The sequence below is a fragment of the Myxocyprinus asiaticus genome, chromosome 19 (assembly GCF_019703515.2).
Source record: "Myxocyprinus asiaticus isolate MX2 ecotype Aquarium Trade chromosome 19, UBuf_Myxa_2, whole genome shotgun sequence".
In the NCBI taxonomy this organism is placed as follows: Eukaryota; Metazoa; Chordata; class Actinopteri; order Cypriniformes; family Catostomidae; genus Myxocyprinus; species Myxocyprinus asiaticus.
Window position 1 is genome coordinate 12285773 of NC_059362.1, and position 26889 is coordinate 12312661.

The 26889-nt window shown below is 37.4% G+C and overlaps 1 long non-coding RNA gene across 1 annotated transcript; it reads left to right on the top strand.

Annotated features, from left to right (window-relative positions):
• The first annotated feature begins 4187 nt into the window (after positions 1-4187).
• On the top strand, positions 4188-6964 carry LOC127410134 (uncharacterized). Its single transcript, XR_007892084.1, has 3 exons — positions 4188-4320; positions 4972-5081; positions 5808-6964. It is a non-coding gene; the product is annotated as an uncharacterized LOC127410134 (long non-coding RNA).
• The last annotated feature ends 19925 nt before the right edge of the window (positions 6965-26889 follow it).

Sequence of the window (26889 nt, forward strand, 5' to 3'; positions counted from 1 at the left end):
AATTGTGCTTACAATCATCTGCCTGTTACATTTTTCATATGGTTGAGAAGTGGTTATGTTTAGTGTTGGGTTTGGTTTATGGGATCTAAAGTATCTATAAAATAGTAATAATGTAAGTACACAAATATATTTAGAATATATAAGGATTCGTAGTCCATCCATGTTGTAGTGTCTATCCAAGTTTACAAAAATGTATTTGTAAATGGTAAATACTAATATCTACAAATAATAATGAAATCAGGCTGTATTTTCAGAAATGTGCTGTGCACACTTCAGCTTTTTTTATTTGAATTTAATTATTTGCATAATGACAAGACAATTTTGGTTAACATTCTGTTAAGATAGGATTCCAATAGATGGCAATAAAGTGCTGAAGGTAGCCATTGCTCAGTAAGGGATTGGTGTCAACTTTTAAGTTATTTTTTTATATTTTAAACCTTTTTCTGAAATGTTGATATTATCATACAAGTTTCTGCAATTTTATCAAGTCATTTCAAGTCATTTTTATTTGTATAGCGCTTTTCACATCACACATCATTTCAAAGCAGCTTTACAGAAAATTATGCTACAACAGAAAAAGCTGTAATATAGTAATGTCTTCTAGTCATAATAGTGTGGTTTAATAAGAAACATGATTGTCAACTGCGCCTTAAAATAAATAATAAAAAATAAGTAAATTATATTTATATTTAGACCCCTAGTGGGCAAGCTTAAGGGGACTGTTGCAAAGAACACAAACCTCCATAAGATGTCGGTTAATGGAGAAAAATAACCTTGGGAGAAACCAGGCTCACTGTGGGGGCCAGTTCCCCTCTGTATAAACAGTATGAATATAATGCAAATATTAGTTATTTATGTGTAGTACAAGTCATTATTTAAAATTAGTAAACTAATTAAGTGTTAGGGGCCAATGTTTAAACAAAAAGATTTTGAATTAACTGTAAGATTAATGACTACAGTCTTAGAATTAACATCCTGAATTAACTGCAGAAGTGCACACAGATGCATTGTCCTTTGTTACTTTGCTGATGAAGGCTACAATTAATTTATTATCTATGTATTCCATTTTAAGAGTGTAGTCCATCCTTTGACCAAGGTGATGCAGGCAGAGATCAGTAAGGTGCACTGCAGTTCAACTGTAAGCTCATGGCAGATTAATTTCCGGTGAAGTCCATATTAAGTCTAAGTTTCAGGTGTCCAGTGAAGTATCCCATGTCTGACGGTTGGTGCTGGCATCAGATCATCCTCTGTGAAGTCCATCGTAGTAGACTAAAGTGATATCAAGCTAGCACAGGCTGCAGTTAGTCGTCATCACTCAGCAACACGTAGTAGTGGGAGTCGGACATCAGGCAAGACCGGATCTGGATCTGGCAGGCTCTGGTAACCTCAGGATATGTATCTCGAAGTTAAGACAGGGAAACAAACAGAATAATATTAGCGTAGATGCCATTCACTTTAAAACAGGATTATAGAATATGAGAAGTGTTTTCAGTTCCGGCAGACCTAACTAATGCAGCATAACTATGAGTTGATGGATAAATTAGGTGTATGCCTGGCTGAAAAAATGAGTCTTTAGTCTAGACTTAAGCTGAGAGAGTGTGTCTGAGTCCCGAACCATGTTTGAAACTATTCCATAGTTTAGGAGACAAATAGGAAAAAGATCTACATCATTTTGTGGATTTTGATATTCTATGTATTATTAATAGGCCAGAATTTTGCAATCGTAGTGAACAAACATGTTGGAAGATAGCGTGATAGAAAGTCACTTAAGTACTGTGGAGCTAGACCATTCAAAGCTTTGTAAGTAGTTAGAAGTATTTTAAAATAAAAACAATTTTAACAGGTAGCCAATGTATGATCATATTTCTTGGTTCTAGTCAGCACTCTAGCTGCTGAATTCTGAACTAACTGAAGTTTATTTATAGAACCTGCAGGTCATCCTCCCAGTAATACATTACAATAATCTAGTCTTGAGGTCATGAACGCATGAATTAGTTTGGCATTAGAAACAGAGAACGTGTTGTAACTTAGCAATATTTCTGAGATGGAAGAATGCTGTTCTACAAACATTGGAAATGTGATTATCAAAGGACAGATTGTTATCAAATATAACACCTACGTTTTTCGCTGTAGAAGACGACGTGACAGTACATCCATCGAGAGTCAAATTATCAAGAGAGTTAAGGTTTTTGGTCCAATAATTAGTTTCGAGGAAATATAAAGTTTGGTATCATCGGCATAACAGTGAAAACTAATTCCATGGTTCCTGATAATGTCTCCCAGAGGAAGCATATATAAGAAGAAAAGCAGAGGCCCTAAAACTGATCCCTATGGCACTCCATACTTAACTTTAGTTTGATCTGACAATTCCTCGGTTCCACAGACAAAGTGGTAGCGGTCGGATAAATAGGACCTAAACCAAGCTAATGCCTGTCCACAAATGCCAACATAATTCTCAAGCCTATCCAAGAGAATTTCGTGATCTATGGTGTCGAAGGCATCACTAAGATCTAAAAGCGATGAAGAGAAATGCAGCCACGATCAGATGATTAGAGCAAGTCATTTGTAACTCTGAAGTGCAGTCTTTTTACTATTATGGAGCCTAAATCCTGACTGAAAAATTATTTTTGATAAAGTTTTGATAAAAATTATCATAGTTGGGAGGACTCTACTTTTTCTAGTATTTTCGACATAAATGGGAGATTTGAGATCAGTCTATAAGTAGCCAACTCTCCAGGACCAAACTGTGGAGGTTATTAGTGTAAGTTAAAGTCAGCTATTCTAGTATAGGATGAATATAGTATTAAAATTATTCACAAGTGCGTAAACACATCAATCAATTTGATAAATGTCATACATGCATCTTACTATCCATACACAGATGCCTTTCATCTTGTGTCTGTGAAATTCAGAATTAAATGTATGTGCAACGATTTTTATAAACAGAGACATATTTTGTGAATACAAATGTTCCCTTTTGTATAAATGTAACACAAATTGTGTGTCTAACCAAAGGGAGACGTTCCAAATTAAACACAAAATGGCCTTGTGAAGCATTGAATGTGCATTTGTGGATCAACTGACACGCATGCATTCATTGACATGTTTTTGTGTCTATTCTGTTTTATTTATTTGAATTTTGAGACTTCTGTTTTGCTGTTTTTACCATGGCCGACCCACACACAAACAAATACCAATGAATAAGTCCTAAATCCATCCATAAATGTGAGCACATCTACCCCTTAATTTGGGAAAACTTCAAAAATGCAGGTTATTAAAAACTGCATTGAAAACTGAAAACTGTCATAATTTACTCACATCAAAAAAGGAAATGATAGGCAGTATGTATAGAGACTGACAGCCTCAGTCCCCATTCACTTTCATTGCATGGGAATAAAAGCAATTTCAACATTTACAATTTGTGTTCTACAGGGGAAAAAATATATCAAATGGGTTTCAAACAACATGAGGGTGAGAAAATTATGACCATTTTCATTTTTTGGGTGAACAGTTATAAGTGCAGCCAAAAGAAGACAATGTTAATTATTAAGGTAAATGTTTATTGCACTTTCATTTGAATACATGGAAATATTACTTAAGTCTGACTTCACATCAGAGAACAATAAAGGAGCATATTATCCATATTAAAATGTATCCTGTATTGGAGCTGGGACCAATTAGTTTGGGAGCATGTGAGTCAGTGCTTGAAGTTGACGGGCAAAGCACAGGGAAAAATCTGAAAAGACAGCAATGAGTCAGTGATCACTGTCTGAATCTGAAATAGTATTTCATAAAATTCATATTTATTGCCTTATTGGGGAAAAACATTTATTATATACATTTACATAAAGTGGAAATCAATTCTTACAACATCAGATCTTGTACAAACCTTAATATAAAGGTATTTATGGTATGTCTGTTATCATGAGTCATGTAGTGATGGGAAGTCCGATTCTTTCTCACTGATCAGCAGTTCTCAGTATTATGTCCGAAAGAGGCGATTCTCGGTTCAGTTTAATGCAGGGTGACCAGACGTCCCCGTTTTCCGGGGACAGTCCCGGTTTTTGATGGTCTGTCCCCGTTTTAGAGCACGTTCAAATCAACCAGCAAATACACGGCAAAAAGCCCGATCGACATAGCCTGTGGAGTACCAGAGCAATCATGTAGTGATTATTTTCACCAACAGAGGGGGCTGCGAGCTACACTGATTACTTGGTCCTGTGCCACTGCTTTAGCCATGAAGAATTTACGAAGAGAAATGAGGCAGCATCATCAAGTTATCTTCAATCAAGTTATCATCAAATATCAAAAGAGACAAAGGTAATAACTACTTATGTTAAATTCAAGTAATACTATTTGTATGTACTATATAACAGGGCCTGAACAGGGTGCGGGATTGTTTTGCACACAATTTTAAACTTTCTCGCAAGTTCCATCATCACAACACATAATTCCCACACACATCTACCACGTTAGTGAAAGTAAACAGAGATATGAACAAATAAAAATAGTATTCATCTAAACAATTATACTTGCAGCTATTACATTTGCAGAAAGGACATCTGTGCTCCAAATGAGCCTAAAATGTCAAATAATAAGCCTAATTAGGGATGGTGAAGGTCCATTTCCAAAAGCACAAACATAAAAAGACATTTTAAAAGTTTTAATCACTGGTTGTAATGACTGTATACAGTATGTTCACAGTTTGTTAAAATGAAAATATTAAATACAATTAGAAAATGTTAAATATGGTAAATACAGTATTATTTGTCATGTTTTCATATTTGTTATATTTTTGTAATGTTTTTGTATTTTTTTTTTTTTTTTTTTTTTGTAATGTTATTGAATTTTGTCATAATGTAATACTGTTTTGATCGTTTTGCTATTTGCAATGGTTACTATTCACATTTCTTGGCCCAGGTCAGGATATTACTATGGTTCATTGCACCATTTGCAATTCCTCGTTTTCAGTTGCCAGTGGAGGGAGAACGGCAGTGGTAGAGCATCAGCAGACGAAAAAGCATAGAGTCTCTCTGACTGCCCATGCTGGTGTGCCCTCAGTCACCACATTCTTCAAGAAGGTAGAGCCCTCCCAACAAGAATATGATTTAGCTGTGAAGGAGGGTGTTTTTGTATACCACACTATGCATCACAATCACAGTTACAGATCAATGGACAGCACAGCACAGCTGACACGGAAACTCTATGAAGTCATTGAGAGTAACATGCTTGCAGGCTGGACAACTTCTATGGTAACACAGGACCTAGAAACCATTGAATATGTGTCCCTGTCCATTGATGTGTCCAACCATGGACACGTAATGCTGCTGCCAGTAGTTGTCAGATATCGCAAGATACAGTATATGATGGCAGCATATCTGTGGAAACAAAACTGCTGGATTTTATTGAACTGAAATGTGAAATAGCAGAGGAAATTGTAGCTGAGGTCTTGGTGGTTATTCAAAAATTTCACCTTGAAAACAAAGTGATAGCATTCTCTGCAGACAACACAAACACCAACTTTAGAGGACTGAATAGGCTTGGTATTGTTTCCCTGCCCACATCATTCATAACACAGCCAGAACAGCTTTGGATATGATTCCTCTTGAGTACCTGCTCACAAAGATTTTTGGATATTTTCATTTTTTCACAGTCAGAGTTGAAAGACTAAAGAGCTTTTGTGAGTTTGTTGGTCAGGAAAACCATAACATACTTGGTCACAGTAATATTTGCTGGCTGCCTATGCTCCCTGCAATTGAAAGAGTGCTGCAAATGTATGAGCCATTAAAATCTTTTTTTTCTTTCAGAAGACAAATGCCCCGTGTACCTACGAACAATCTTTGAAGATCCGCTGACTGAACTTTGGGTGGCCTTTGTACATGGGAACTTAACTGTATTCCATGAAACAATTAAGATGCTTGAAGGACAGGACCGTTGTGCTGTTGAGTCTAATGCAGTTCTAAGGAACTTTGAGGCAAAACTGGCAGCAAGATGTGATGAAAACTTCATTCCTGTTTTGGTGAGAGGACTACTCAGAGAGCTTGTGGAAAACGGAGCAATTTCTAAAGAGTCTTTTCTCGAAACATCTAAATCATTCTTCACAACTGCAGTAACCTACATAAAAGCATGGGGCAAGCACACAGACGATCTCAAAGACCTGCAATGTCTCCTTTTGAAAAAGCAAATTCAGCGTGAAGAAATTCAGAAGGCAGTAGCCACACTGGAGGAGAAATGCCCTAATGTGACCATCAATGAGGATGCACTGTTTGATGAGGTCACTAGCCTGCAAGAGTTCTTAAAGGGGGAATCACTTGAAAAAAAACAATTATAATAAAAATGAAACACCACTTTGTCAAAGTTAACAGAACAGATAAAGAACAAGGAACTACATCAGCTGATTTCATAGCATCTTAAACATGGTATAGAAGGAATAATGTAAAATGTAAACATATTTACCATGAAAGGTTTGAAAATGCACAAAACAAAATGCTCAGTACCATGTTGTGATCAGTTCACTTCACTAGTTGACTTCTGCCCTGCTAAACAAGTAGTAATTGTAAAATAAGGAAACCTAGTCTGCATATTTCTCAGTTGAATGTATTTTCCTCAGGATTGCTCTGTCTTTGTCCAGTTTCTCCATAAACTCATGGCAGGGGAGGTTGAAATTTGTCTTCACAATAAGCATGGCTTTGATAGTAGAAACAGTGAATCTATTTCTTGATGCTATCCATGTATCATTCATCTGAGAGAACACTCTCTCAACTGGTGCATTACTTCCTGGCAAACACATGGCAACTGATGATAATTTAGACAGGTTAGTATGCTGGATGTCATTGTCTTGAAAGAAGGTGAACACTGTTCTCCATCTCTGACAATTGATGCCACTTAATGTCCTCTGTGCAATGTTGAAATAAAAAAATGAATTAGAATTACAGTAATTCAGTTCAACTAATTGAATTAGAAACCCACAACAATAAAAAGACAAAAACACACAAAATGTTGTGTCCCCTTTTTTTTAATTCATAGATAATAACAAGTGAGATTTCAATGATATTTTGACCACTTAACTAGGAAATGTCCCTGGTTTTTAGTTTAAAAAATCTGATCACGTTAGTGTAATGGTGACTCGAGAACTGCTGCGAACAACTAAATATACTGTTGACTCGAGAGCTGTAGACTGGATAATCTTCATATGTTGATAAAACTGTAATACAATCAAGTCATAAACATATTTACAGTATGTTTTATTTGTTACACTCTCTGTTGTTCAGCAAAATACACCTGAAACATACATTTTGCCCCTTAACCCTTACCAGCTGGAGCATTCACATTTGGGAACAATTATTCCCATGGTTCCTGTCTCAGTATCTTCACCGTCCAATCACCGATTTTATTTCTGAAAACTGCCAGATACTCATGACAATATAACCTAAAAGCTCATATGATTGGTTAAGGGGTTACTGGGTGTAAATAATAAATGTATCGTCATCAGCATCATCCTCCATTTGCCTAAGGAGCCAGAGAGCATACGCCGGGAGATTACCTCCAGTGTTGGACTTACTGCTTCAAATTGAAAACTGAGGCGATCTTTCAAGGTAAGACAAGTTATTTAATGTGTTGTCAATATTGTCTATTGAAATTCAAAACATTTTAGTTACAAAGCATTTATTTGTTGGAGTAACGCTAGTTATTTCTGGAAAAAAATGACATGACCACCTGCGTTCATCAGACATGCAGCTAGCCTCTATTTCTAAGCAAATTTCTGTGAAACTTGCTAAATAAACATTAGCTAGCAATACTATGTACATTTTTAGCTAAATATCAATAACTTTTTTGGCCAATTTTGTCGCTTGTGAAAAATCCGCTTGAAGTAATGTGAGGCAGAGAGCAGATGCTGTTCAGACCTTTTTTATTTTCTTTTTTTTTATGCTGTTCAGACCTGCCTGGAAACTGGCCTGCTAGTTAGATAAGTTATCTAGCTTGATGATTTTCCCATGTAATAATAAAAAATAAAAAAAATGATAGATATGTTTCTATAATTTAGCAGATAGCCTTACCCATCCATCACACAGACATGATTTTAGATTGTGTGTAGCTTCCTGTTCACAAGGAAAGTGTGAGCGGGCTGGCTGCAGTTAGACATTCTGCTTAGTCTGCAAGCCTTTAGTGACTATTCTGTGTATGGATTTGTGAAGAACACACTGCTGGCTACCAATTGTGTACTTTTTTCTGTTGTAGAGATGGATAGAGACTATGGCTCCCCTGCTCAGCACCCTCAAGAGGAGGAGGCAGCTGACTGCTGATGAGCTTAGGTTCATAGCAGAGGAGGACATGGCTCATGAGGGCATGAGCACACAGGAGGAAGATCTGCTGGACCAGGAACTACTGCAGGAAGATGGAGAATGAGATGGAACCTGATTCCCAGCCAAGACCATCAACTGGGTATGTATGAATGTGTATGTATTGTTTGTTTCTATTTCACATATGACTGATACTCACAGTAACACTAACACTGTTACTCTTATTATTTTGGGTATGGCTAGCCATTCTCACACAGGTCCCAAGTCAGCTCGAAAGCGTAAACGCTTCCCTGACTCTGTTTCTTATCCCTCGTACTCTGACATCGCTTCACGGGCACCAAAACCTCTCCCATTTAAGCCTAGCCGTCCATTCCAGCTACCAAGAAGCTTGGATGGATGTGACCCCCGGATGAATTTTACAAATCTCTTGGGTTGCTCATTTACATGGGGTTTTCAATTATCCCTGATTCCCATCATCATTGGGGAACCACATCACTTCAGGGCCAAAATCTCGCAACAGATGAACATATGGTCAAGTCTAAAGCTCAGTCAGGATTTAAACAATACATGAATGATAAGCCTACTCGTTGGGTTTTAAATTATGGGTAATTGCAACATCAGACTCAGGGTATACTCTCGACTTTAATGTTTACACCGGTAGTCATGATGGGTGTGTCACTGACTTGGCCACCAAAGTAGTTGAATCGTTATTGCAGCCATTCAAAGACCAGGGCCACAATGTTTGTTTTGACAACTTTCACACGTCCCCAGCTCTTATGGTTAAGTTGTTAGAAATGGGAACTAATGCCAGTGGGACATGCAGGGTGAATCGTAAACTGTTCCCTGCAGAATTTAAAGACATCAAAAGATGGGAATGCAAGACAGCTCGTGGGGATATGAGGTGATGTAGGATTGAGGGGAATATACTTGTAATTCAGTGGAAGGACACGTGTGCAGTTACATGCCTCTCCAATTTCCACAATGCGAATGGCTCAACCGAAATTACTAGGTTTATAAAAAATGATGGCAATTGGACAAAAGAAGTAGCCCTCCAGCCCACTGTCATCAGCGATTATTACAAAAACATGGGCGGTGTTGATAGGTCAGACCAAATGCTAAAATCTTACGACGTCCTATAAAAAAACTCAGAAGTGGTGGAAGACTCTTTTTTTCCACTTCATAGACATTGCCGTCGTCAATAGTTTCATACTGTTTAAGGAATGGCAACACATTCATGTGGCACCAGGGGATGAGTGTAGACAGGTGAACTTAACCCAGATAGATTTCAGAGAATACCTGGCTCGTCAGCTGGGAGGTATCGATATGCACGCAAGTTTCCCTTTGCATACACTAAAGCCTGTAGTCCCTCCTTCATCATCACTCCACACAGCCCATGTCCCTAAATTTGAAGAGTCCTTTAAGAGATGTTGGCTATGCTATCGGTAAAGTAGGACTGAAAATAAAACTAAAGTAGCTTGTTGTGTGCTGGAATGTAATGGCAAAAGACTTTGCTTGGTTCGCAATAGGAAATGTTTTCAGTCCTGGCACTCAGCTGAGTGTGACCAGTTTCGCGAAGAGGCCTAGGTTGGGCTGTGTTTACTGGTGTAGTCGTCCTCCCCCTCCCTTCTTTTCTTCCTCTCTTTTCTCCACAGGCATTGCAGTTGTTGAGTATTTATGAATTTATATATATTCTGTTCTTGCACTCTTTATTAAAAATGTATTTACTGTAGATAGTTCGAAAGTTTGATTTTGTTTGTTTTGCTGTGTAATTCGTGTGTAATTCTAATGTTCAAATTAAATAAAGTGTGTGTTTTATTGAACACATAAAATGTATATTTCAGTGTTTGTGTCCTTCAGTTTCAGATGCAATCTCAATTTATTATTACAGGTGCACAAAAGGAGTATTTGAGTACATGTGAAATGTATCTTAACATTCTAAATGTTTGTTTTATTCCGTTTTCCCACTAATCACTAGAATGGTCATAACTTTTAAACAATAGATTATATTTCTAATCTGTCTGCTATTCTATATTGTCCACAAAATTATGTATATTTCATACACATTAAGTTTTCCTACAGCTTGTCATTAAAATGGTTGAAATAGTGGCCGGAGAAGATTTTTGTAAAAATTGCTGTGTGAAATCTTATTGATAAAGAATGATTAGCCTTAAATAACCATACATATATTTATATCATTTGAAAGCCCTAGTTCTTCTCTTCAATATGGTATATACAGTTCAGGTGTGTGATGTTATATGAATATAATATGAATTTGGATATTAATATCATATTCTGGCACAGAATGGAATTTTCGGAATTTTGGGCTCAGGCTTTAAAGGGTTAATCACACACATGCTCAATGTCAGCAGCTCATCAGTTCTCAGTATGCCAAACACCTCTGAAAGAGGCGATTCTCAGTTCAGTGTACTGTTGACTCAAGAACTGTTACGAGCGACTCGTACTGTTGACTCGAGAACTGTTGCAAACTGAGCGTTCAGTCCAATTTGTGAACTAGCTGGAGTGGTTCATTGCAAAGCAGAGTTGGCAAAAGCAGATATCACCAGTTCTAGGATCATATTACTCCCAGTTATCAGCTCATTTCAATTCGGAGTGTCAGGCACATCCGAGAGACAGGTTAAGATAGAGTAACAGGGGGCCTGGGTAGCTCAGTGGTAAAAGACGCTGGCTACCACCCCTGGAGTTAGCTAGTTCGAAACCCAGGGCATGCTGAGTGACTCCAGCCAGGTCTTCTAAGCAACCAAATTGCTAGGGAGGGTAGAGTCACATGGGGTAACCTCCTCGTGGTCACTATAATGTGGTTCGTTCTCAGTGGGGCGCGTGGTGAGTTGAGCGCGGATGCCGCGGTGGATGGCGTGAAGCCTCCACACGCGCTATGTCTCCGTGGCAACGCGCTTAACAAGCCACGTGATAAGATGCGCGGGTTGATGGTCTCAGACGCGGAGGCAACTGGGATTCGTCCTCCGCCACCCGGATTGAGGCGAATCACCACGCGACCACGAGAACTTAAAAGCGCACTGGGAATTGGGCATTCCAAATTGGGTGAAAAAGGGGAAAAAATCCAAAAAAAGATAGAGTAACTTGTGGATCAGTGCTGACTCGAGACGCAAACTGTTTCAAACGATTCAGTCCGATTTGGTGAACTGGTTCAACTCATTCACTAAAAAGAACAATTCGTTCACGAACTGGACATCACTCTATTCATGTTTTGTAAAGGCACTTCTAGCTGTGCTGCTGTTCTTCTGCGTTAATGCTTTTTATTTCTCTCAATAAAAAAATCAAAACAATGCAGTAAGTTTTGCATAATCTTATTGTGTTATATGAGATCAAGAAGTAACAGCTTCTGACTGTGAGAAAGACAGGATGCAACAGTGCCAAGTGTTTGGATACTACAACATTTAAGAACTGTACTCATGCTTTGACTACACAAACTTTCTGCTGATCTCAGATGCTGTTTGTTTGAAGTGGCACTTGTAAACTGCGCATACCGATAGAACTTGTGAATAAACCACTGCCCGCCTAATGGTACATCTGTAAAATGAGACTGCCATGTAGTGGTAGCTGCTTTTATTAAACAAATTTACATGTGGATCTTTAGATACTTGTGTGTGGATCGTGCAAGACAAAACCAGCGGGAAGGAAGTATCAAATTCAAATGAATGAAACAGAAAACACACAAAAAGACGTCAATGAATGCACGCATGTCACAAGGTGAACAAGCAAAGAAATGCTGTCAGCAAATTCATTTAAAAGAAACGTTCTCTTATGTGGAAGAACATAAACAGAGATACAACAGAGACAATACTTTGTACAGTGCTGTGAAAAGTATTTGCCCCCATCCTGATTTCTTCTATTTTTGTATTTATTGCATAATAAATTGTTTCAGATGTTCAAACTAAATATAACCGGAATAAAACACAAAAAAAAAAAAAAAAAAAAAAAAAACAGTTTTTAAATAACAATGATATGTGTTGAAACAAAAAAGTTATTTAACACCTATCACCCATGTAAAAAAGTAATTGCCCCCCTAAACTTAAAAGCTGGCTATACCACATTTAGCAGCAACACCTGCAACCAAACGCTTCCGATAACTGGAAATCAGTCTTTTATATCGCTGTGGTGGAATTTTGGCCCACTCTTCTTTGCAGAACTTCTTTAGGTCAGCCACACTGAGGGTTTTCGAGGACAGCAAAGCCACAGCAAAGCCACAGGATCTCAAGTCAGAACTTTGACTAGGCCACTCCAAAACTGTAATTTTGTTTCTTTTGAGTCATTTAGAGGTGGACTTACCCCTATGCTTTGGATCATTACTGTTGTCTCATTCACACATATGCCTTTTCCAGAAAATTAACTGCAATTTTCTAGTCAGACGTCATGTGTGAATAAGACCCGTTTAAAAATACTGATAAATCAGTTCTGGCAATTTCCCTGAATGAGAAGTTGTAACATTACCTGAAAAGTTTTGATGCTATGTGTGAACAAAGATGTAAGATTAAAAGTTTGAGCACGTAAAAAGGACTCTGCTTTTTCATTATAAAGTTCCGACGGAGATGATTTACTGTAGTTACTTTGGAGTCCAAAAATGTCATTATTTGGAAGTGCAATAAAGTAAATTATTCAGTTTAGTCTGAGAATATCAAAAATATTAAATTTATTTAGAGCCAACTATAAAGGAAATCCAGAACAAAACTGAACAAGCGTTTAAAGTGGATCTAAACATTTAATAGCATTCACCTCCAACTCATGTTGCAGTCTTCGTCTTTCCACCCAAGGCCGCACCCAAATGCGCTGCAACATCAACAGCATTAAACACACTCGCAGTGGCCCCAGGGAATACCACGGAGGGGAGCTCTTTGCATCCGCCAGACCCCGCCCAAGACCTGGACCATTCCCTTGGACACTCCCCAACCTACACAGAGTACCCCTTTCACCGCTAGGATGCCAGATCCTCCATTATTTTGGACACTTTCACCCATGGACACTATTTTCCCCATTTTTGATCATTTTAAGTTGATTATTATGTAAAATAAACACCTCTCAGAGGCTTGACGCCACACCCACAGTGTCTGTCTCTTGCTCACCCCCCCACACCCCAGTGGCCAAAGTGCTAAGTATTGTTGGGCGTATGGACACTTGTGAGCTCCATTTTCCTGGTGTAATGTTCACAGTGGAGCAGCAAAAGTTGTGATGCATATTGTTTTCAGTTGTACAGGCTGTAATACAGTGAATAGGAATTCATATTTTATAAACTGAACCCCCCAACCCAAACCCCAAAGCTAAACTTACCCATCAGTGGAGTAAAAATGTAATGTAAGAGGGAAAAATGCAACCTCCGAATCGTGCTATTTACTGATTAAGCAAACTCTATTACTTCCTAGTTTCAACGCAAGATCCTAACCAGAGACACTGATGCTGCTGACGCAACGGGCTTCTGGTTGCGTCTCAAGGGAAGGTAAACACACTGGAGTCATTGCAAAAATGTCTGATAGGAGATTGTGCTTGCCAGTGAGTCAGTGTAATGTGGCTGATTCTAGGGTACTGGAACTCTCTCTCTCTCTCTCAAAAAAAAAAAAAAAAAACGTACTTCCCGTGTGATCATGTTGGCAGAATTAATGTTTCCCTCAATTATGGCAAGTCACCCTGGCCCTGAAGCAGCTAAGTATCCCTACACAATCACACTACCAAATCCATGATGTTCTTTTTGTAGAATTCTGTGTTTGGTTTACACCAGATATAATGTGACCCCTGTCTTTCAAACAGTTCCACTTTCGGCTCATCATTCCACAGAGCATTCTGCCAAAAGGTTTGAGGATCATCAGTGTGAGTTTTGGCAGAATTGAGACGAGTCTTAATGTAAATTAACCACTTTTCACAGTGGTTTTCGCCTCACCACTCTTTTTAATGGATGCAGTTTTTTCCCAGTGACTTTCTAAATGTGGAGTTATGAACAGTGACTGTTCTTGAGTTGAGAGAAGCCTGCAGTTCCTTGGGTGTTGTCCATGGCTCTTTTGTGATATCCTGGATGAGTTGTTGCTGTGCTCTTGGAGGAATTTTGGAAGATCGACCACTTCTGGGAAGTTTTGATGTTAATAATAAAAATATATATATCTGTTGATTGTTACCGTCATCATGTTTTATGCACCAAGTGTTGAGGTCTCAGGGTCTTATTTCTATTACAATTTAGTGATGGGAAGATCGAATCATTTTACTGACTTGAATCTTTGAGTCTCGTTCAGCAAAATGAACTAATCTTTATTCGTCATTTTGTTCATTTTGTTCATTTGAGCAGAATTAAATTAAAATGTTACATTTTCAATAACCAAATCCCCCTCAACACGTCTACTTACACAAACTTTGATTATAGTCCCAATAAGGAAAAACTGATAATGCAGCCAAGGACAAATGATGAGAAACAGAAATGATTAATTCACCTCTGGATTGAATCTTCTTGTCCAAGTCGTTCGTTCTTCTGTCATGTGACAAAAGAACAAACAACTCGGACCAGCAGACTCGAGAGGTGAACTAATCATTTCTGTTTCCTGTGTGAGCAATGCATAGCGTATACGGCTGTCATGTGACAAAAGAATGAACGACTCAGACCAGAAGACTCGAGAGGTGAACTAATCATTTCTGCTTCCTGTGTGAGCAATGCATAGCGTATACGGCTGTCATGTGACAAAAGAATGAACGACTCAGACCAGAAGACTCGAGAGGTGAACTAATCATTTCTGTTTCCTGTGTGAGCAGTGCATAGCGTATACGGCTGTCACGTGACAAAAGAACGAACGACTCGGACCAAAAGAGTTGAAAGGTGAACTAATCATTTCTGGTTCCTGTACAGCGCCTATGCGGTTTTCACGTAACAAACGAACAGAGGTTGCGCATGCGCAACCAACACAAAATGAACAAATCACTCTCTGAGACTACTTGTTCTTCTGAGTCACATAATGAACGAATCGTTCATGAACGACCCATCACTATTACCATTAAAGCAAGGTGATGCTATCTAAATAGATTACAAAGCATGCATTAAACTTCCCGTGGAAGGTTTTCGTTTGTCATGTGGTACATGATTAAGAACATAAAAATATAATTAAAATGACAGTACACTTTGGCTTAATTCAGTGCTACATAGAGTTGGGAACTGTCCATTCTTTAAAAAATACCGGAATCGTATGATCTTCGTGACTTTTGGTTCCGTTAACGGTTCTTTAGTGTGCAATTTTCCGCCGATGTGACTGGAACACTATCCTCAAATGCTCTGACAGTGTTTCCTGCCCTCTACTGACTCTACAGCGTAAAAACACACAGTTCTACCAGTGTATTTAATTCCTAATCGAACGAGTCTCGAGATGGCTCTTTTTACAGTTCGATTCCCGAAATAATTATTCAAAGGAGCGGTTCTTTTGAATCATTAGCGCAAAACATATGGTGCTTCCAGTATAGTCCGATACCGAAAGAACCATTCTAATGAGCCGGTTCTTTTGAATCTACAGCGCAAAACATACAGTGCTTCCAGTATACAAGTATCTTATACTGATGTGCAAGTTATGAATGTCCAACTCAGAACTGTTGAAGTCTCACATGCCTGATGTAAAACATTAGGCTACAAAACACAGTCTAAACTGTCTCTTGAACTGTTTTTGTTTATTTAATGATGACCTGTGTCTCTATTATATCAAGCAGTGCAGTTACTAACTGTTTGTTCATATTACAATGTATAATTAAAGATACACAAGTTTTGTTGTAATAAGTGGAATTTTATAAAATAATAAATTAAATAATGAAATATGCCATCACATTTCATGTTGGTTTAGATTTCTTTATTTAAAATAGAGCAAAGCTCTATTATTGGATTGCATTTATGTCTCTAAAAAGTCTGCAAACACACCTTTTACAAGAACTGTATGAAATTTATTTTTGATTTGTTATATCTGCTCTGTACAAATCTGAAATATTCTCATTATTTGGTAACAGACAGTAGAGGGTAGTAAATGCAATAAGAATTGCATTTCTCATTTCTAAATCATTCTTTTTTTTAAAAAAAGTACTAAAAGAACTACTGGAATCATTACTGGAACTATTAAAGAACAGAAATCGTTCAGAATCGGAACTGGAATCGTAAAATACCTTATGATTCCCAACCCTAGTGCTACATTGCTTGAGTAAATTGTACAAAAAGTGAGACCTTTTAACCAACTTCATGCTGCGGAAAAGTTCTATTTAAGTCAAATTGGATTGAACAGGGCTGACAGTAATCAGGCCTGGTTGTGTCTTGTCCAGCTGAACCCAGTTATCAGTGCAGCTTTGTAGATTTGGGGATTTAGCAACTAAGGGGACAAATACTTTTTCACACAGGCCTAGTTTTTTGCTTCAATAAATACCATTGTCATTTAAAAACTGTATTTTGTGTTTACTCAGACTGCCTTTATTTTATGTTAAATGCATATTTTTTTCCTTTGTTTTTATGGTATATTAAATTTGTTTGAATATCTAAAACAATTTAATATGAGATATACACAAAACAGAATAAATCAGGATATACTTTTTCACAGCATTTAAGACTTTGTCTTTCCATTTATATGCACACCTTCCACAAAAATCTTCTTAGATGTGAACTCTCTGTAGATACACCCACAGAGGTACAGCTCTCTGTAGATACAGCATGAATGGAGCTGGAAATAATATCCCTTAATATCCTATCTTTCAAAGTCTTCTTTTCACTAGTTTCTAGACGTCACACTTAATTTCTTCAGCCACTCTGAAGTGTGTGCTGTTCCTCACTGTAAAGGCATGAGGCCAAGAGTACAGATTCATCCTGACCTGAAGGCCTTCTGGAGCTCCAAGAAAGTGGGCATCTTGACCCCTGAGCAGTGGTGGAAAGAGTACTGATTTTTTAAAAAAAAAATGTATTATTATTTAAGTAAAAGTACTGCTACTGAATAAATAATTCACTTGAGTACAAGTAGGAGTACTAAGAAATATTATGACTGAAGTAAGAGTAAATAATTAGTTGTAAATACCTACTCAAGTAATTATGTTAATATAAGTAATATAAGTTACTTTATGAAAATTATATTATATATAGTATATACGCTTTCATTTTTAGAACACAAAGACATTTTTGTTCTTGAAAGGAACTTGTGCTTCCTTTCACCAAGGATGCATTAAATTGATCAAAAATACTGCCAAAAGCCCAATATTATTACGGTTTGAAATAATTGTTTTAAGTGATATTTATAAAAAAAATTTCTTTACCAGTGAAGACAAACATATACCGTGTCACCTATTCCTTACAAAAGTATTCTAAAGTGATAATTTGGTACTCAAGAACATTTTCGTTTTATTAGAACAATTGATAATGTTTGTGCTACCATGCGGAAATCACAATACAGTGGGTGAGGTATACCCACTGTATTGTGAGGCACACAATAATATTTGCTGAGGTATTGAGTTCTTACAAGTTGCTTTACACTTGCAAGTCAAATTTTGGTTTTAAAAATAGGCAAAAAGAAACACATTTCTCCTGAAATTCTATTTTCTCCTAAAGTCTATTGTTTAGAGAGATGAAGGCTATTCCATGCATTACTGTTTTGAAAAAAAAGAATCTCTAACCAGGATAGAGACGGAAGTGGATGACTAGATGCACAACAAAAAGACAAGTAGATCACAGTGGACCCACTTAATATTAGGTGGGCTTAACTAATATATACCATTTGATACAATGTACTTATTATGTACATACATGTTGCATTGTAAATACATTTGAAGTACTTGCATTTAATTACATTTGTAGTTACAATGTTAACTTTACCCCTAACCCAACCCTTACCCCAAAACCTACCTGTACCTTAAACTCATTAGCAGCAAATGTGGGAATTTTGCAGAACAACTTGTAGTTACACAGTAAATACATAGTCTTGTATGTATTAAATGTTAGTACATAGTAGTTAAGGCCACCTTATATAAAGTGTGACCATCACAGTCTCTAGTTTGAGAAACAGACTCCTCACAGGTCCTAAACTAGCAGCTTCTAAATGCCAAAGACCTGCATTGCTGCAAAAGGATTCTTGGACAAACAGAAAATGTTGAGAATACAACATTTGTTTAAATAGAAATAGCAATTTGTAACATTCTTAATGTCTCTAAATTGTCTCTAAACAACATAATGTGGATTGTAACTGAAACACATTCCTATTTCAGGTTTATTCTCATTCATGTATGTCCAAGTATTTTGGCTATTAAGTTAACATACTGTACAAAACTAATATAATGCAATATCATAGAGGAAGAAATGTATCCTCTATGATATTGCAGCAATTATCCAGATATGGAATGAGATTATTAAGCAAACTGTTATCAACTCCTACATGCCAACTAAATAAAATAAGGCAAAAATAAACATTTCACACAGTGTTTAGAGAGAGATAGTATTGATTCAAACACTAAAAGTGGCTGTTCTGTATATGGATTATTGTATCAATAAAGTCTTAATTAACATTATGGTTATTTAACATATTGAGATATTATTATTAAGTAAATTGTAGCATTTGGTTACATTATGTTTTGTGATTTCTCATGCCTTCTTTATATAACATCCATCCCTTGAGCACTTTTGGCCTCTAGCAGGTGAGACAAGAGGGGCGAACGGTTACAGAATTTAATGCGTAGTACAATACCAAAATGATGCAGTTTGATAGAAATGGAAAGCCCATCTGTGCGCTCATTGGTGTGAGGAACCGGACGGCGGGAAAAAAATAATGTTCAGTGAAAAGTCAAAAGAAGATCGCAATGTATGTAATTGTAACTATATCAGATATTATTAATAAAACACAGGAACTCGTTGCGTGGGCATTTTTTGACCCCATATTTTGAATTTTGGGAATATTTTTGTTAATTTCGGTGGCATTTTTGCCCTGAGTCCCTGTTAATTTGTGACACTATTGGCATTGTATCTTTCTAAGGTATATAAAAAGTTTGTTTTAGACATATAGTAGCAAGTATACAAGATATCCCAACATATATTTCAAACTACATTTTGTTAATGTTTGACACAGTTAAAACATTGCTTACCTTAAAAACAAGTGAAGTTTGATCAGTGGTTAAACATGTTTAGACGGTTCCCTCGTTGAATGAACGGCTCCTTTCCAGAATAAAATGAAATATGCAGAAAATCAGCGTATTACAGTTCTTGTATAGTGACAGGGCAGAAAGTCTTGGAGAAGCTAGAGAAGAGAGGACACTGGCGGCAGTTTATGAGAGCTGCTGTGCTCATGATGATGCTGTGCCCTGTGGGCTTCCGTCGTGTCATGCACAGCGTGTTTTAGTTTTAGCGCAGATTTAGCGCTTTTAAATTTCTTCTTCCCAAAAATTCAGAAATATTACGTATTTTTTTGTACTTTGTAATTGTGGTGAAAATAATTGTAGCAAAGTAGAATACTTCATTTTTAATACTTAAAAAAGTTGAAAGATGTGAAAAATTTACTCAAGTACTGTAACGAGACTAGTTGTAATTTGTTACTTTCCACCTCTGCCCCTGAGACATTAGAGAGATGCTTCTTCTCCCACCAGTCTGCTTTAGGGAGCATCTCTACCATCCTGAATTTGAGAGGAATTAGAATGTCTCTATGGTAACAGCCACACTGGAGACCCATCGCATCAGCAGCCTCTCTTTTTATCCCACCTCTCTCCAGCTCTGGACTCACAACCATCGCTTTCGGTCAGTATCAGGGTGACGGGACTTGTGTTGATGCTTCCAAGGGTATACAACACCTAGAGGAAGTGGAGTCCTCTAAATGTGAAATCTGACAGCAGTGTTGCGGCAGAGAAGGTGCCGATGGACCTGGAAATGTTGTTTATGCAAAGTCCAAGGCCTGCCAGAATTTTCTTCAGGGGTGTGTATAAAAAAAACAGCAGGCAAGAAAAAGTATTCTGCAAACAAAGGCCACTAAAGTGCATTTATGGGTTTAATTTTAGAACAGTTGAATGATTATTTCTATAAACTGTACCCTTGTGTGAAGTTCCAGTAATGTTCTCAATTACTGAAAAGCTTCTCAATTTTGACAGTACACTGCAAATAAAGTATACTCATCATTAAAATACACACCATGCGGGAATGTAAACAGTAATAGACAGTTCATTAATAAGCGAAATTACTAACAATATAACTGCGTACATTTTTATTTGTTAGTGTCACATCTCAATTGCCTAATATATCTTTGTTATAAAAGAGTTATAAATAAATACTTTTTTTTTAATTCAAAACATTGAAATATTGTGATGTTTTACTCGCTCATTTCTCAACGGCTACAGCCCCGTCATCAGCATAGACCACAATGTGCTGTGTGTGTTTATTTGCTTGTTATGTATTAATGTTGTCCGTTAGATCATCATTGTGTTAAGATCTCTGCTCAATTCTCCCAGCTCTGGCACGAGCAGCACGGTGGAAGGGTGTGTCTGTCGACAGCAAACTTGCTTTCAGATCTGCCTTCATTTCAGTATGCAACACCAGCCTTTCACAATCTAATCAACAACCAATATATAAAATCAAGTCCCTGTCCTAATTTTTTTTTTTTTTTTTTTTTTTTTTTTATTCGACAAGCTGTTTCACCTGAAAATACATCACAATACAGAAGTAAATTATGACCGAATTTTCATTTCTGGGAGAACAGTTCCTTAAAAAAAATAAAAAATAAAAAAAAAATAAACAAACAAACAAACAAAAAAAGCTTTAAAAAAATAGCATTAACAGTCATTTCTTAAAGGAATGGGTCCCATCTGTGTCCAGGAAACAGGCCCAGTACTTACACATAATGTTACTAGGTTCACGTAATCGGATACAGTAGAAGCAGAGGATATTAGGCTGCCAAAATTAACAGAAAATGATGTATGAACAGAGATCCACTCAGGCACGTCATTTCGGCTGTTTGCTCTCTGACTAAATGAGTTTACCTGCCAGGTGATTTCAAACAGGTGACAGGTAGGACCCGTTCATCAACACGCGGCTGTTTTGAGATGTGTGGGATAATTGGAGCCAGACTCCTCTAGTTCTCTCCATTACAACCCGGCAACGAGCCATTGGTTTCCTACGCTCACAGTATGTGGGAGATTGGTGGATCTGACACAGTTCAGGATCAGGGGTAATGTATCTAAGTCTTTCACACATAAATCATGAGGAGAAAGCTAATATGTTTATTGACAGTTTTTGTTGACAGCTTTGTGGGCACAGACACCTATAAAGCCTGCCATAACACCTGAACATCAGCTGCAGGGTCGATGCCAGCTTAATCCTTGAAAACTGTTAAATAACTGTCACCATGGCGATGCTGCCATAGCAACCAAGTCCCCCTTGGTAATGATTTTGCCACCAGTCTGAACGAATTTGCAGGAGAGCCACATATAGGTGTTTTCCACAAAATCCAGCTCAAGTAATCTCAATAAAAAGACAAATCCCAAACAAAACTAGTCCTCTTTGTGGAAAGAATGAAGCATGATTCTGATTAGGAACAAATGTACATATGCAAGATGGAAAGCCGTTATAACTTGTTACCTTTGCCTGAACCTGGGGGCAGATGGGATATCTAATTTAATATCTCATAACATTGCGAGGATCATCCTATCTGTCTAGTTTAAAGATATACACAAGCAGTAAAGAGCTTTATTGGAAGATTGGAAAATCAGAACGGAGCCATTGACAAGACAGACACGGACAGATTGATGACAAACATAAGTGGCCTTCATGAAATGAGTGTTTGTAGCAGTCTGAGCATTCAGCCTTCACGTAAGTGCCATACATGTGTGTGACAGTAGGCGGAGACAGAGAAAAACTGGGCTTGCTGGTGGTTGAAAATTGAATGTGTTTCAAATCTCAGTTTAGAACACACCATCAATAACAGGGCACAAATGAAGCACAGATGTGGAGGCTGAAAACAACCATCTTTCACCTCAGCACTCAGTGCACAGGACAACTACAGCAGCATTCACATTCACATTAGTAGAGTATTAAGTAATCAGTCAGTGATGTCAAAGGGATTGATCTGTAAAACTGCTCCGGCGCTGTGTTCTTTTCAGTTTCATCCTTGTCAATTTCTTTGTAAACTTGCAGATGAATCTTTTTCGAGATGTCGTGGATGAAATTCTATTATTCCCCACAGGAATAAAGTAGAAGAAAAAAAAAAGAAAGACAAAGGCAGAGAGAGAGAGAGAGAGAGAGAGAGAGAGAGAGTGAGAGAGAGTTAAAGCAGAATAGAGGCCATGTTTGTTTACATTTGAATTTTTTGACAGTCAGTGTAAGTCAGTGGGATTTCTGAGATTTTAGATCATCTGCTATGAAAAAAAAAGTTAGTATTATGAGTTAGAAAAGACAAAACAAACCTCAGTCAGAACAGGCTGAAGGTCTGTGCCATGTTTGGTGGATGTAGCTTGAAAGCTCTAGTATATATTACAGACAGAAGTTTTACAGGCTTTGCTGACTTAAAGGTGCACAGTAATTTTTTCCTCATTTAAAATGTTTTGCTTCAACAGAAATTCATTTGAAATGTATGAAATGAAACATACATCTAAAATCATGATTACTTTTATGAGATGAAGACTCTACATGGAGAGGGTCCCCTCATGGGACTACCATGTTAGGATCACATGACCAGCCTAATGCTAATCGCTTAATCTTAATCACCACCCTGTTATTGGACGCTTTCACTCAAGGATTTAATTAATCATGGCTCGAAGTGAATAGTGAATTTCTACAATGACGTCAGTAACTAAAAACTATTGCATTTGAATGATGCTGTATCCATAATTGTCAGTGTAAGTCCAAAACAACGTCAACAAAACTTACTGAGTGTACCTTTAAATATTGATCTGTTTCTCATTCATACTTATCATATCTCTTCAGAAGACATGGATTAAACCATGGGAGTCTTATGGATTACTTTTATGCTGCCTTTGTGTGCTTTTGGAGCTTAAACATTTTGGTACCCATTCACTTGCAATGTTAGGACCTACAGAGCTGAAATAATCTTTTAAAAAGGTGCAGTCAGCCTAATTACTGAGTATTTTTTTTCTGCCCATTGCTAAACTTTTAAACAGAAAGAAATAGTAATTGCATAAACATATTTTTGAAAAATATGATTAAAATGATGTAACTACACTCACGTCACTCTAGTCAAAAAAGCTGCTTTATTCTACCTATGGTGCTGGGCGCACATTCTTGAGTGCCGCTATGTGGAGATCATATGACCAGCCAAATTTTAGTCACTTTAAGTGTGTTCGACTTCAACTTGGCTTACCAATTGGCCAGATTTACTGGTTGCAATCGGGGGAGAAGTTGAAAAGAAAGACGTCAAGTTGGACACTTTGCAGTTCCCAATAGAAACAGAACCCTTGTATATTGTGGATACAAAAATGGAGAGGAGTGGATACAGTGACACCCGGGACGGAGAGGTATGGCTGCGAGTGGGGTGGCCAATGGGGTGGCCAGGTTTCTGTCCGGGGGGACCACGGCCACCCCTTGTCCCCCCTCTAGCTCTGCCCCTGGCCCATACACCCAGCAACACTTACCGCTTTGGCCACTGGGGCAGGGTTTCGAATTTCGGTAAGTACAGACCATTTTTAGCTAGAGAAATGACAACTTACTGTTTCCTATTTCACTGTAAGATCAGTCTGGTTTATTGGGACTAATGATACAAATAGGCTTCATCATCACAGTATGACCTGAGGGAATTAATCTGTTATGCAATAATTTCTCATTTCATTTTCCTGGGGCATCAATGCCAGCAGCCAAAAGCGTTGACTTTTAAACATGACTCTTTTGGAGTGTAAAACTGAAAAAATGAGTGCTGCTCAAAACTTCACATATTAAAATAATTAAAAAAAGCCTTTTAATCTTTTTGAAATCCCAATTCTTAATAAAGACATTTTAAAATCAAGGACACAGACAACAAGAGTAAATGATTTTTTTTGTTTTTCACAAAAAGTCAGATTTCATGTGTGCAAAAATATGTGAATACCTGCATTGAACGGCTTGTTGCTTCACCATTAGCATTAATAACATGGTGTAAACATCTCTTATAGCAACTAATTGATCTCTGACATCTATTTTGAGAGATTTCCATCAATGGAGCACCGGTGGAGAGAGTCAGCAGCTTCAAGTTCCTCGGTGTCCACATCACTGAGGAAGTCACATGGTCCGTCCATATTGAGGCCATTGTGAAGAAGGCTCACCAGTGCCTCTTCTTCCTGAGATGGCTGAGGAAATTTGGAATGAACCACCACATCCTCACCAGGGTTGGGGAGTAACGGAATACATGTAACGGGAATACGCATTTAAAATGCAAAATACTGTATAAGTAACTGTATTCCACTACAGTTACAATTTAAATCATTGGTATTTAGAATACAGTTACAATCAAAAAGTATTTTGATTTCTGAAGAGATTAATTTGCATTTTATTGTCATTTGTTTCATTTAATATTTAGTCCTTTCAGATGGAAAACAATTTATACATATGAATGATGCGATCCAAAGAGCGTTTGAGCAGTGGTGAAACACTTTCTTATAATGTGTTACATTCATACGAGCAGACACAGAAGTAAGTTTGAAGTAAGTTTGGTGCAGAAGAAATAGAAATAAACCTTGTGTAAATTGTCAGCTTTACGCCAAGCTAAAATGCTATTTCTAGCCATTTTACATGCATGTTACCAGGCACGAACATATTTTTTTATCAAGAAAATTCACGTTGGATCATAATTTCTTTTTTTCTAGTAAGACCTTTGAAATTAGGGCAAAAATCGTATTCTTGATAATATTTTTTTTTTATTATTGTTTTCCTGTAAAAATATCTAAAAATCCTTAAAACAAGAACAATTTGATTGATCTTGTTTTAGAAACAACACTGCATAAGATATTTAGGTTTTTCAGAGAATGTATTTTTAACATGTGTATTTTGCCTTACTGTACTGGCAGAGTTTTTATAGTCAAAACAAGTGAAGAAAATCTACCAGTGCTGAAGAAGTAATCCAAAGTATTTAGAATACGTTACTGACCTTGAGTAATCTAACGGAATACGTTACAAATTACATTTTACAGCATGTATTCTGTAATCTGTAATGGAATACATTTCAAAAGTAACCCTCACAACCCTGATCCTCACACGGTTCTACACCAGCACTGTAGAGAGCATCCTGACTGGCTGCATCACCGCCTGGTATGGCAACAGCACCACCCTCAACCGCAAAGCCCTGCAAAGGGTGGTGCGAACTGCCAGACACATCATTGGAGGTGAGCTTCCCTCCCTCCAGGACATATATACCAGGCGGTGTGTGAAAAAAGCTCGGAGGATCATCAGATACTCCAGCCACCTGTGCCATGGGCTGCTCTCACTGCTACCATCAGGTAGGCAGTATCTCAACATCAGGACCCGCACCAGCCGACTTCATGACAGCTTCTTCCCCCAAGCAATCAGACTTTTGAACTCTTGATCGATCACGATACATATATCAGCACTGCACTTTATTAGCCCCAGACTGGACTCACATTTTATACTTCTCTTAATAACACACTGGCAACTGACTATCAACCTATAACTGACTATAAATGTCTACACAACACTTCATATTTATTTCCACTGATTATATGGGGGGTACCGTGTATTTTTATTGTATACAGTCTTCTTATTTTGGGTATACTGAATATTGTATATTATTTTTATTGTATAATCTTCTTATTTTGTGTATTCTGTATATTGTATATTATTAGGTGTATATTGTGTTGTGAAACAGATGTGTAAACTGTGTTATGTGTAAATTGTATACTATGTTATATAGGTACAACATGCAATACTATGTTGCTTGGAACAGCACCCAAGACTTTCACCCACTGTTGTATATGGTTGAGTGACAATAAAGGGATTTGATTTGATCTGCTTTTTGACCACTCTTACTTTCACCACCCCAACTGAGTGGTTTTTGACTTGGTCAACCTGAAATAAATGTTTTCTCCATTCTGGGCCATTTTTTGTTGATTTCCTTGAATGTTCTGGGTTATTTAGTTGTCATAAGACCTATTTTCAACCTAGCTTCAGTCTGGTATAATTTTATTTGTACCAGGAAATTCAGGTATACCTCAGAATTCATGGTTACTTAAATTATGTGGAGTAGTCCAGGACCAGAGAAGGAAAATCAGCCCCATATATTGACTTTATAAATCCATCATGCTTGACTGTTTTGGTGGTATGCAAAACATAGTCAAATATAGTGGTTTTAATTCTGGGCTAATCTGTCCAGAAAAACTTTCAGATTTGTGCAGATAAAACTTGGTTAAAATAGACACTTGATCCTGATGGATTATTTTTCTTGTGGCTCTTGGGGATGTTTTGGGAAGGGCCTCCAGTTTTAGGTCTAGTTTGTGACAATTTAAAGCCACAGTTATGATTGGCTAACCTCTTATGTGAAATGCATTACAACACTTACTAAAGGCTGCTGGATTGTTGTTGAATCCAATACAGTTGCAGCTACCTCCATCCTTCAAAATCAACTTCTTTGAGTGTGCTTTGTGACAGGTACACAAAATAATA